The sequence below is a fragment of the Rhinolophus ferrumequinum genome, chromosome 24 (genome assembly GCF_004115265.2).
Source record: "Rhinolophus ferrumequinum isolate MPI-CBG mRhiFer1 chromosome 24, mRhiFer1_v1.p, whole genome shotgun sequence".
In the NCBI taxonomy this organism is placed as follows: Eukaryota; Metazoa; Chordata; class Mammalia; order Chiroptera; family Rhinolophidae; genus Rhinolophus; species Rhinolophus ferrumequinum.
The window spans coordinates 1,766,591-1,776,049 of NC_046307.1; positions in this window are offsets into that span (position 1 = coordinate 1,766,591).

Genomic DNA, 9,459 nt, shown 5'->3' on the forward strand with positions numbered 1-9,459 from the left:
CTCCTCCTGCCGGCATGCAGACCCCTGCCAAGAAGCCCTCTCTGGACAGCTGGGTGTCCCCTATATCCTGGGTCCTGAGTGTGGTGGAGCCGCCCTGTGCACCTGGCTAGTCTTGCATGTGTCTGTGTCGGCATGTGTACATGTGTACATGTGTGCGAGTATGTGAGAGGGGCTGGGTTCATACATCTGTGCATGTGTGTACACGTGCATAGTTGTATGTGTGTGTGCATGTGTGTACATGTGTGTTTGTGCTTGCATGTGTGTACTGTGAGAATGAAGTGATGGGCTGTTGCTCTCCTTTCTGCTGCCCACCTTGCACGGTGATGATTGTCTCCTGCTCTGTCTCTGGCTTCCTCTAGCTGAAAAGCTCTCCCTGGCCTGGTCCAGCAACTAAGGCAGGGGAAGGCCTGCCTTGTCCAACCACATCTGCCAGGTGGGCAGAGACACCTATGAGGTTGCAAGCTGCTTCTTGCCTGTGGGGGAGCAGGCAAGAGGTCCCAAGAAGTTCCATAGGACAGGGTGTCCCTCAAGTTTGCTGGCAAGGCACCCTGGGGTGAGGAGGAAGAGGAAAGAAGAGCCCGCAGGGCTCAGGGCTCAGGTTGGGAGGCTGCTCAGTGCGGTTTCCAGCTGATTGGTCTTGGGTACCATTCACAGGTGTGGAGGCAGCCCAGGACGCACAAACAGGTGGCCAGATGCAATTCTGGGCTGGAGCCCAGTGTGGTTGTGCTGGGGTGGGGGTGGGTGAGGGAGGCTGGAGATGGCTGGGTAGTAGAGAAGAAGGTGCGGTTAGGTAATGTCTCAGACAGGAAGGGATTCAGCTGGATCCTGCCTGCCTTTCCAGGCTGACTTCAGAGACGGAGGGTGAGGTGGAAAGGCTGATGGGGAAAGAGGGAGAGGAGGGGGAGGTTGGAAAAAGTGAGGACAGCAATGGGACAGGCCAGAGCAGGGCCCGTGTCACCTCACTGAGAGACTCTGGGGGCCCTGGAACGATGGGACCATGGAAGGAGGAGCTAGCTGCACCGTCAGGGCCTGGCAGGGCAACACACAGCAGGTGTTCAGGGAGCAGCCCCTGAAGGATGGGAGGAGGCTTTCCAGGAGGCCTGAAAGCTGGGAGGCTGTGGGCAGATCAGGTCCACCTTGGCCCCCCCCGATGGGCACACAGCCCCTACCGCCGGCTCTGCTCTGGGGGTCCCATGGCCTGAGTGGATCCCACCCCTCCTGGGGTAGCCCGATCCGTGGTAGGGGCTCTTGGCTTCTGCAAGGGCCACATGACAGACAGTATGGTGGTAATCGTGCAGTGGGGCTTGTGTTCGAGAGCCCTGCACGTCCTGACTGGCTGAGCCTGCCCTTCTTCAGCCGTCTTCTCAGATGCACTCCAGCTGCCTTCTCTCTCCCCACCTGGGCTACCCAAGGCCCCCTCCCACTGTGCTTCTCCAAGCACCTCCCTACTCACCGCCTGGGGGCTCCTTTCCTGGGACTGGACCCTCTCAGCCCACTGTCCAGCACACAGGTCAGCCTCTGGGTAGAGGCAGGACCCCGGCTCTGGGCAGTGGGGCTGTATGCTGGGGCTGCCCCGCCCACCCCAGCCCCCAGGCAGAGGGAGGCCCCAGTTCGGGAACAAGTATCCTGGTCTGCCTGGCTCCTGGTCCTCACTCTCCCTATCTTGGAGTTGAGGCTGACCACCTGGCTGCCCTGGATTCTGGGTGGGTCCAGGCCAGGGATCGAGTGAAAGGTGGAACTGGGGGCATGGAGCAGCTTAGTCCCCAGCACCAGCAAACTGTGAGTGGCATGGAGGAGGGGTCTAGCAGGTTTCCATGGAAATAAGACCAAACAAATATCCCCCCCACCCCCCTCAATGACCTCATCTGCCCACCAACCCTGTGCTGTGGGGGGTCCTGGGCTGGCAGGGGAGCTGCAGCATCCGTGTTTGTATTGGGCCCTTGTCCATGGAAACGCTGGAGCAGGAGCCCAGAGGCTCCTGCTGTGGTTATTAGCTGGGTAGCCAGAGGCCCTTCGGGGGGGGGGGGGGGGGGGGGGGTGGGGAAGAAGGAGGGAGAAGGGAGAGGAAGAGGAGGTGGGAGGAGGAGGGAGAGGGCAGAGCAGGGAGGAGAAGGGGAGAGGAGGGAGGTGGAGAGGGGAGGGGGAGAAGGAGGGCAGAGGAGGGAACATAGGCGTGGCTGTGGTTTGACGACAAGGACACCGGAGTGGGCGGTGGGAAGCCTCTCTGCTAGGCCATCGGGATAAGAAGAGGGACCAGCACACCAGGCAGGTGACAGGCTGCAGGATGTGCGTGGGAGGCACTGGAATGTCGGGACCTGGAGGGACCAGGAACTGGTGTGGGGTGTGGCTTGGGGCAGGGCCACCCGCAGGGTCTCAGTGTGGATTTTCACAGGGGCACTGTGCAGTCTCCATCTGATCCTACCCCCACCTGTGAAGGAGAATTTCTAGCCATCTTATTGACAGCACTGTGCCAGTCACCTATGGCCGGGGGCAAGGGACACCTCTGAATCTGCCCACTGCAAGCCTAGATGCTGTCCCCAATTCACCGGTTAACTTAGTCACATTTGATTTGTGGTCTTTCTAAAAACACACGTCAATTTTATCCTTTGAGAGTCATTGGCCCATCCCAAGACGTTACCTGTCACTTTCAGTGCATCCTTCCGTAACATGGGCACTCACCCACGTGATATTTGACAATTGAACATTGAGGAAGAACCTCACTGCACAGCTGGTTTAGGGTTTTTTCTCCTGATCCAGAACCACCGGGTATATACTGTTTGCTCTTCCAGGCTGCTGGGGATGGGTGGGGCGTCCTGGGCAAGGCGTTGGCCGCCCTTCCCCTGCGTTGTGCGGGTGCCGTGAGCTGCCTGCTTTACCAGCCCATGGTCCCAGCACACGGACCTGTGCTCAAGCAGTGATCACACAGGCGATGTCCTAATCCTGCCCTTCCAGCTACAGTCACTATATGCTCTTGTTCTGCAAAGAAAACTTTCCCTCACTGACATACTTTTTGCTTTTTACTACTGCCAATGATACGCCGATCGTCTTTTTCAATTCAAAGTTTATACTGTGATGCCGTTGTTTATGCTTTGAGTGCTGACGTTGTTCCAGATGTGGCCAGGAGGTCCCTCTAAGTGGCCCCTTTGTCCTTCTCTTAGTTTGTGAAGACGTCCTGGCTTTCTGGATTCCAGAGGTTTTGGACAGAAGTGAAATGTGGTCCCAGAATCACTTTGGCCACACTCGGGAGATATACAAAAAGATGACACAGGAAGAAATAGAAATAATTCAGGACACAGAAGAGACTTTAAAATAAAAAATCATTACTATCATTAGAAAGATTTTTGGAGGAATTGCACAAAACAAGAATAGAATCTGTGGAAAAGGAACAATAAAAAGAAAAGTGAACTACTGTAAATAAAAATATAGCAAGTGAAATACAAACAACTTCTCGTTGGCTATCTTGCAGCCATGGAGAGCACCTGATAGTTTTGGCTAAGGAGACGTGATGATAAATTCCTTGGAGAGAGTCTCTTCTTTAATGAAAAAGCAAAGCTTGTTAAGAGAATGCCCATTTTGCTCATGATCTCTACCATTTCATCCTTTTCCTGCCTGGGACACAGGCTGTGATATAGGTGGGAGTTACAGCAACTATCCTGGGATCATCAGTATGGAAGCCACACAAGAAGGATGAAGAGGCAAAATAGAAGAGGCCTGGGCTCCTAGCAACCCTGCAGAGCTACCCCCACACTGCCTTTTCTGTTTCTGGTGTGTGTGTGTGTGTGTGTGTGTGTGTGTGTGTGCATGCACACACATGCTCACATGTGATTTAAAACAAATGAACATCTGTTTGCTAAAACTCCCGTTGGTTTGCAAACTCCCTTGGTTATCTGCCACCCAGATCTTTCCTAATTCATAATTCATATGCACATGGAGCCCGGAGAAGGATGGATAGATATCTGACTTTGTCAATAGTGGGGACGCTAGACTAAACTGGAGCCAGACCTTCTAAGCTCAGGGACAGCCATCTCTAAACTAGAAGTTCGTGCCTAGCCAGGCTTGCATAAAAAACCAAAACAGAGGCATTTTGGAGGAGGCAAGTTTTCAGAAAGTTGCAGTCTTTCTGCTAAATTATTTGAAAATGCACTGCACAGAGCAATCCAGGGAATATAGAGAACAAGACTCCACCTAGAGAGTGGGGAGGAACCTGGGATGGCTGGGGCAGGGGCAAGGGCCCCAGGGCAGGAGAGAGGTTGTCTGGGAGCAGGAGTGTAGACCCCTGGCGGAGATGGGCAGGAGAGGCGTGGAGAGGAGAGAGGTGAGCAACCCAGGGAACTTTTCTTTAAAGACTCACTCACTCATTCTGCAAATACCTGTTGAACACTTGATACATGCAGATGCTGAAATGAAGGATGTAAACATTGGAGCTACAAGTATTAGTTTAATGGAGGGAACTACATTTGCGAAAACCTTTGTGAACACACCGTAAAAGCACAAGGAGAAATCAGAGTGCTGACGTTGATGATATCGGGGGAGTAAGGGGCAGCTGCCTCCAGTGTTTGCCCACAGAGGCACTCCTGTGGGGGCCTGAGAGGACACGCCACCCCACAGTAAACGGGTTGTGGATGCGCCCAGAGACACCACACAGCTACGTCCGCACCACTGCTCCCTGGAGGGCATGGCTCACACCTCTGCACTGGCCACAACTCAGGCACAGGGTTGCCAGGTGCTGCTGCCTCATGTCCACCCCAGGGAGCCTGAAGATTGAGAGGAGGGGATGATAGACATGCTCTGACTGAGCCAAACAGCAACACAGGCTGGTCCAGAAGCATGACCTGGAGGAAAAGGTCGGTATAAACATAATCGAACCGTAGCTCCGCTCAGGTAGATTAACAATACCCAGCCGGGCACAGGATAACCCATCGTGAGTGCAATATCAGCATGGAGGCATCCTAGAGACAGGAACACAGGAGAGGGCCACCCACACCCTATTCTGGGTGAGTGGGAACAAGAGAACAAGAGGGAGCAACCGATGGCGCAGGAGAGAGGGCATTCCTTTCCCACAGGAGAGAGCTGGAGCCAGGAGCTGGAGGTGAGAAGGTGGTGCTGGCATGTAGGCCCAAGAAATGGGTCACAGTGAGGGTGGGCCAGCTGGCTGCCCACCATGGGCATTTTCTACCTGAAAGCCCAACTGTCCAGGCGCAGAGAGATGAGGTGAGGCTTGGCCCAGTGGGACTGTCGAGGGCAGAGCAGCGGGGGTCTCCACGGAGAGACTGTGATAGTGGACATGGAGGCAGTGCGGGTGCCCAGAGCCTCAGCAGGAACAGCGTCAGGCGTGGCCAGGTGGAGGTGGCTTTAGAGTTAAGAGGGGTGAGGTGCCCTGGCAGGAGGCAGGTGTTTGGGAGGGGCTTCTTCCCGAAAGCTGGAGCCCCTTTCCAGCTCACCCTCAGAGGCATTCCTTGCACCCCGAATTTGGAACAGGGCCAACCCAGGGTGATAGGCAGTGAGAATGTCCCCACTTTCCGGTGCACCTGCTCTGAGTCACTGGCCCTACCCTGTAGTTTGGGGCAGACCCTGGGTGGTGGGGCCTGAGGGCTGGTTAGGGGTGACTCCTGGAGACCCTCTCTCTTTGGAGCAGAGAACCCCTGGTGTCCCCGTCACTCTGCACTGGACTGCCTCAGGGTGACCAGGCAGGTGTCCTCTGAGCCTGGACATGAAGCTCAAGGGACCCCCGGCTGAACCCTGCAGATGCTGCCCGCTGCAAGGCGGTGGTGGGTACCCAGACGTCCAGGTTAGGGATGAGGGGAGTGGGGGCTTCTCTCAGCCAGGCAAGGGGCATAGGTGCCAGGCAACCTGGGATTGGCTTGCCTGGTAAGAGAGCTGTGGTAGATGGATTAGGGCTGTCTGAGGGCGTGCGGGTAGCAGGGCCAGACAGGCAGACCCCATGAGGAGCTGGGGGGAGGAGGTGGGGGCGAGGGCGCGTTTGAGTGTGTCAGTTTACGTGTGTCTAAGTGTATATTTGTGTGAGTGTTACTGGTGTGCGTGACTGTGAATGTATGAGCATGTGTGCGGTGTGAGTATGTGTGTGGGTGTGAGTGAGCGAGAATGTGTGAGTGTGTAAGTGTATGTATTTGTGAGTGTGTATGAGAGACAATGTGTGTGTGAGTGACGGGCGTGTGAGTGTTATAGTGACGTGTGAGTATGAGTGTATGTGTGTGTGTGAGAATAAGGTGTGAGAGTGATGTGTGAGTGTGGATGAGTGTGTGTGTGTGAATGTGCTGTGTGTGAGTATGTGTGTGTGTGTGAGTGTGTTTGTGTGAGCTGAGATTGCTGGGAGGGCTGTTGAGCCAGTGTTTCCTAGCAGATCACTCGGGTCTGGGAATGGGTGTGGCCAGGGCGGGGCAGCTGGTGCAAGGCCTGGAAGCTTCCGGTATGTGAGCTGGAAAACTGCCTTCCCTCTCAGGGTGACCCAGGGTCTGGATGCTGTGGACCACCGTGGGAAAGCAATGGAGATTCAGCACGCCCAGCTCAGGCCTGGCGCTTGACTGCTGAAAGGTTTTTGCCCCAGAGAGGGGTGGTGGTACCGGTGGGGGCGGCCTCAGATGTCACCCTGACCATTTCTCTGTATGGCCATGACTGCATTGGACCCACAGTCCTGAGCTCTGAGGCTTTGTCCCCCACCCCCACCTAGTGTATCTGTCCAAGCTCATTTCAGGTGGGGGGGTCCAGAGAGGGTGAGAGCTCCGAAGGCCACACAGCAGGTGGGGAGGAGGCTGAGCCCAGCCCTGGCTGGGACCTTGGCCATGTCACTGGTAATGGTGTCCACAGCCAGTGACATTTATGTTGCTCTGGGGGAGAGGCAGTTCCACGCCAGACAGCTCAACAGGGCCACAGGTGATGAATACATGAAACCAGGGCAACAGGGGGCCGTAGCAGCTTCATTACGGGCGTCTGGGCTGCATGGTCCTCTCAGCCGCCGCCAGGGTCTGTTTTCTGCCAAGTATGTGACTCGTCAAGCTGGGGAATGTCTCAGTGGCTAAGGCTGGGCTGGATTCCCTCATCCCCTCGCAGGGCTGGAAAGGGCTGGGCCGTGCCTGAGAGGGGTTGACAGCGTGGGGCACACAGTGTGTGTGCTCACTGCATGCTCATGTGGGCACGAGACTCGGGGAAGACAGAGTCCCCCACTGTGGTCCATCAGAAGACAATGGGAACCCATGGAAATCGACCCCATGGAAGTCCGCCCTTCTAGAGGTGGGGTCCCCTGGACCCTGCTGTCCAGGGTCAGGGGAGGGCAGCTGAGTGAGGGTGCAGGCCCCTCCTGTTCCTGAAGGCAGGGCTCAGTGCAGCTGGACAGAGCACCCAGGAGGCCGGCGGTGCCCAGCCTGCTCTGCACACGTGGCTTTGCAGAAACCTTTGGCCACATCTATTGGCAGTAAGGTGTCCCCCCAGGCTGAGTGTGTTTGGGGCCTGGACTGTCCCACAGCCCCCTGCGTCTTGCTGTGGCCCAGGTGGCAGGGCCCCCAGATTGGCAGACCTAGAGAGGGCCCAGCCATGCAGACCCTGGGTTTAGGATGCCGGGAGAGCTGGTCCCAGGCTCTTGAACAGCTGGGGCTTGGACTGGAGCGGGGACACGCTCCAGTGGCTGCCGGGAATGCAGCGCCCGCGGGCTGGCCAGCTGTGTGTCGGCTGAGTCCTGCCCCTCCCCAGTCCTGAGGGTGGGAGCCGCCCCGCAGCCACACCAAGGTCATGGCCTGGAAACGGCTTGGCTCCTGGCTCAGCTGGGTATCTGGCCAGCCCTTCTGATCACAGCCGGGGCCCCAAACCAGACCCCAGGGCTAGGCTGTGTCCTCCAGATCCCAGGGAAGGGCCGTATTCCCTAGACCCCAGGGCCAGCTTCAGATTCTCTGAATCTGCTTCCTGAATCTGCACGTCTCTCTGGTGGGGTCTGAGACCCAGAGGCCTTGGGGAGATGGAGGGGGAGCACGGTCGGCTGGCCTGGCCCTCCACGCGCCCCAGCTTGGGTGTCCTGTGCCCACCTCAGCCTGATGCAGCTGTGGGATGTAAGGAGCCCTCCTGTGCTCCCGGGCCCTCTGGGTTTCCACGCCTGGGACAGCATCCTTGTCTTGGCCCAGGTTGCCACAAAAGGAGGTCTGGGGGGTCCAGGACAGCCCCTCCTGCCTGAGGCCTCTACCTGCTAGGCCCACAATGGCAACAAGCACCCAAGGTCCCCCTCAACGTCTTGCTCCTCTCGGAACTTGCTTTCACCTTATCTCCACCCAGTGGGCACAGCTCTCCTGGTCCCTGCAGGCCCTGGGAGATCCTTTCCCCCTCAGGTGGGTGGGCAGGGGCTGTGATGCTGGCCTCCCTTCTGTGTTGGTCCAAGACCCGCATCTCCAGGCAGTCCTATGGGTTTCAGGACAGACATAGCCCTCTGCCTACCTACCTGGCCTTGGTCTTGCAGGAGGGTCTTTCGCAACCTCCTCAGTGCATGAGTGGGGAAACTGAGGCCTGAGGGACTGGAGACAGCATGACCCCTCCCCATGATGATGCTTAAGGGCACAGGAGTCCCTCTTCAGCCAGGGAGGCCTCGGCCTAGGTTGGCCTTCAGCCCCACCAGGTGAGGGGTGTCAGTAAGGAACACCCAGAGCTGCCCCCTCACAGTGTCCACACCAAATGTCATGGCGACCAGAGAGCAGAGGTCTGGAACTGATGGAACCTGCTTTGAGACCCTTACGGGCCCTGGTCTGGGTGGTGGCCAAGAGGGGTCAGAAGCACGTGGCTGCAGAGCAGGAGGTGCTGGAGTGACGGGTCACCAACTCAGCCCAGAGGCAGCTGGGTGCCATCATCACGGTTACCATCAGGTCCCTGTCCTGGGCACCCCCTAACACCGCCATCTCCCTGGGGATCCATACCTGTGAGGCTGCTCCCTGCATTCTCTCCCTACCCTGTCTTCTCCCCAATGCCTCAAACACAGAAAGCTGGGCCCTGCTGTTTCCTCTGAGGGTGGCCTCAGACTTGACCTCATGCTCTGGCTCCAGTGGCCAATGTCCCCTCCCTCCTGTGGCCGGCACCTCTTCAAGGCCTCTGAATTCTGCCTGGGTCCTGACCCTCTCATATGCCTAGTGAAATTCCATCATGCAAGACTCAAGTCTGCTGCTGCCTCCTGCAGGCAGCCTTCCCAGGTTGCCTCCTTCAGGCTGAGGTACACCCCTGAGCGAGAATGTTTCTGTTCTCAGTAGGATAGGTCTGTCCAGAGAGAGGGGGACTTTCTGGGATCAGGGTGGGCCGTCTGTGGAGAGCCAGCGGATGGGACGACTGGCATTGTGCCAGCTTGGTTTGCACATGGAGGGGAGGCCTAATTGGCCCCATTTGCAGATTGAGAAGTAGCTCCAGAGAGGGACAGTGGTCTGGGCTGACTGCCTGGACCCAGGGGGTGGGGAGCTGAGCAGCTCGCCCACCTTT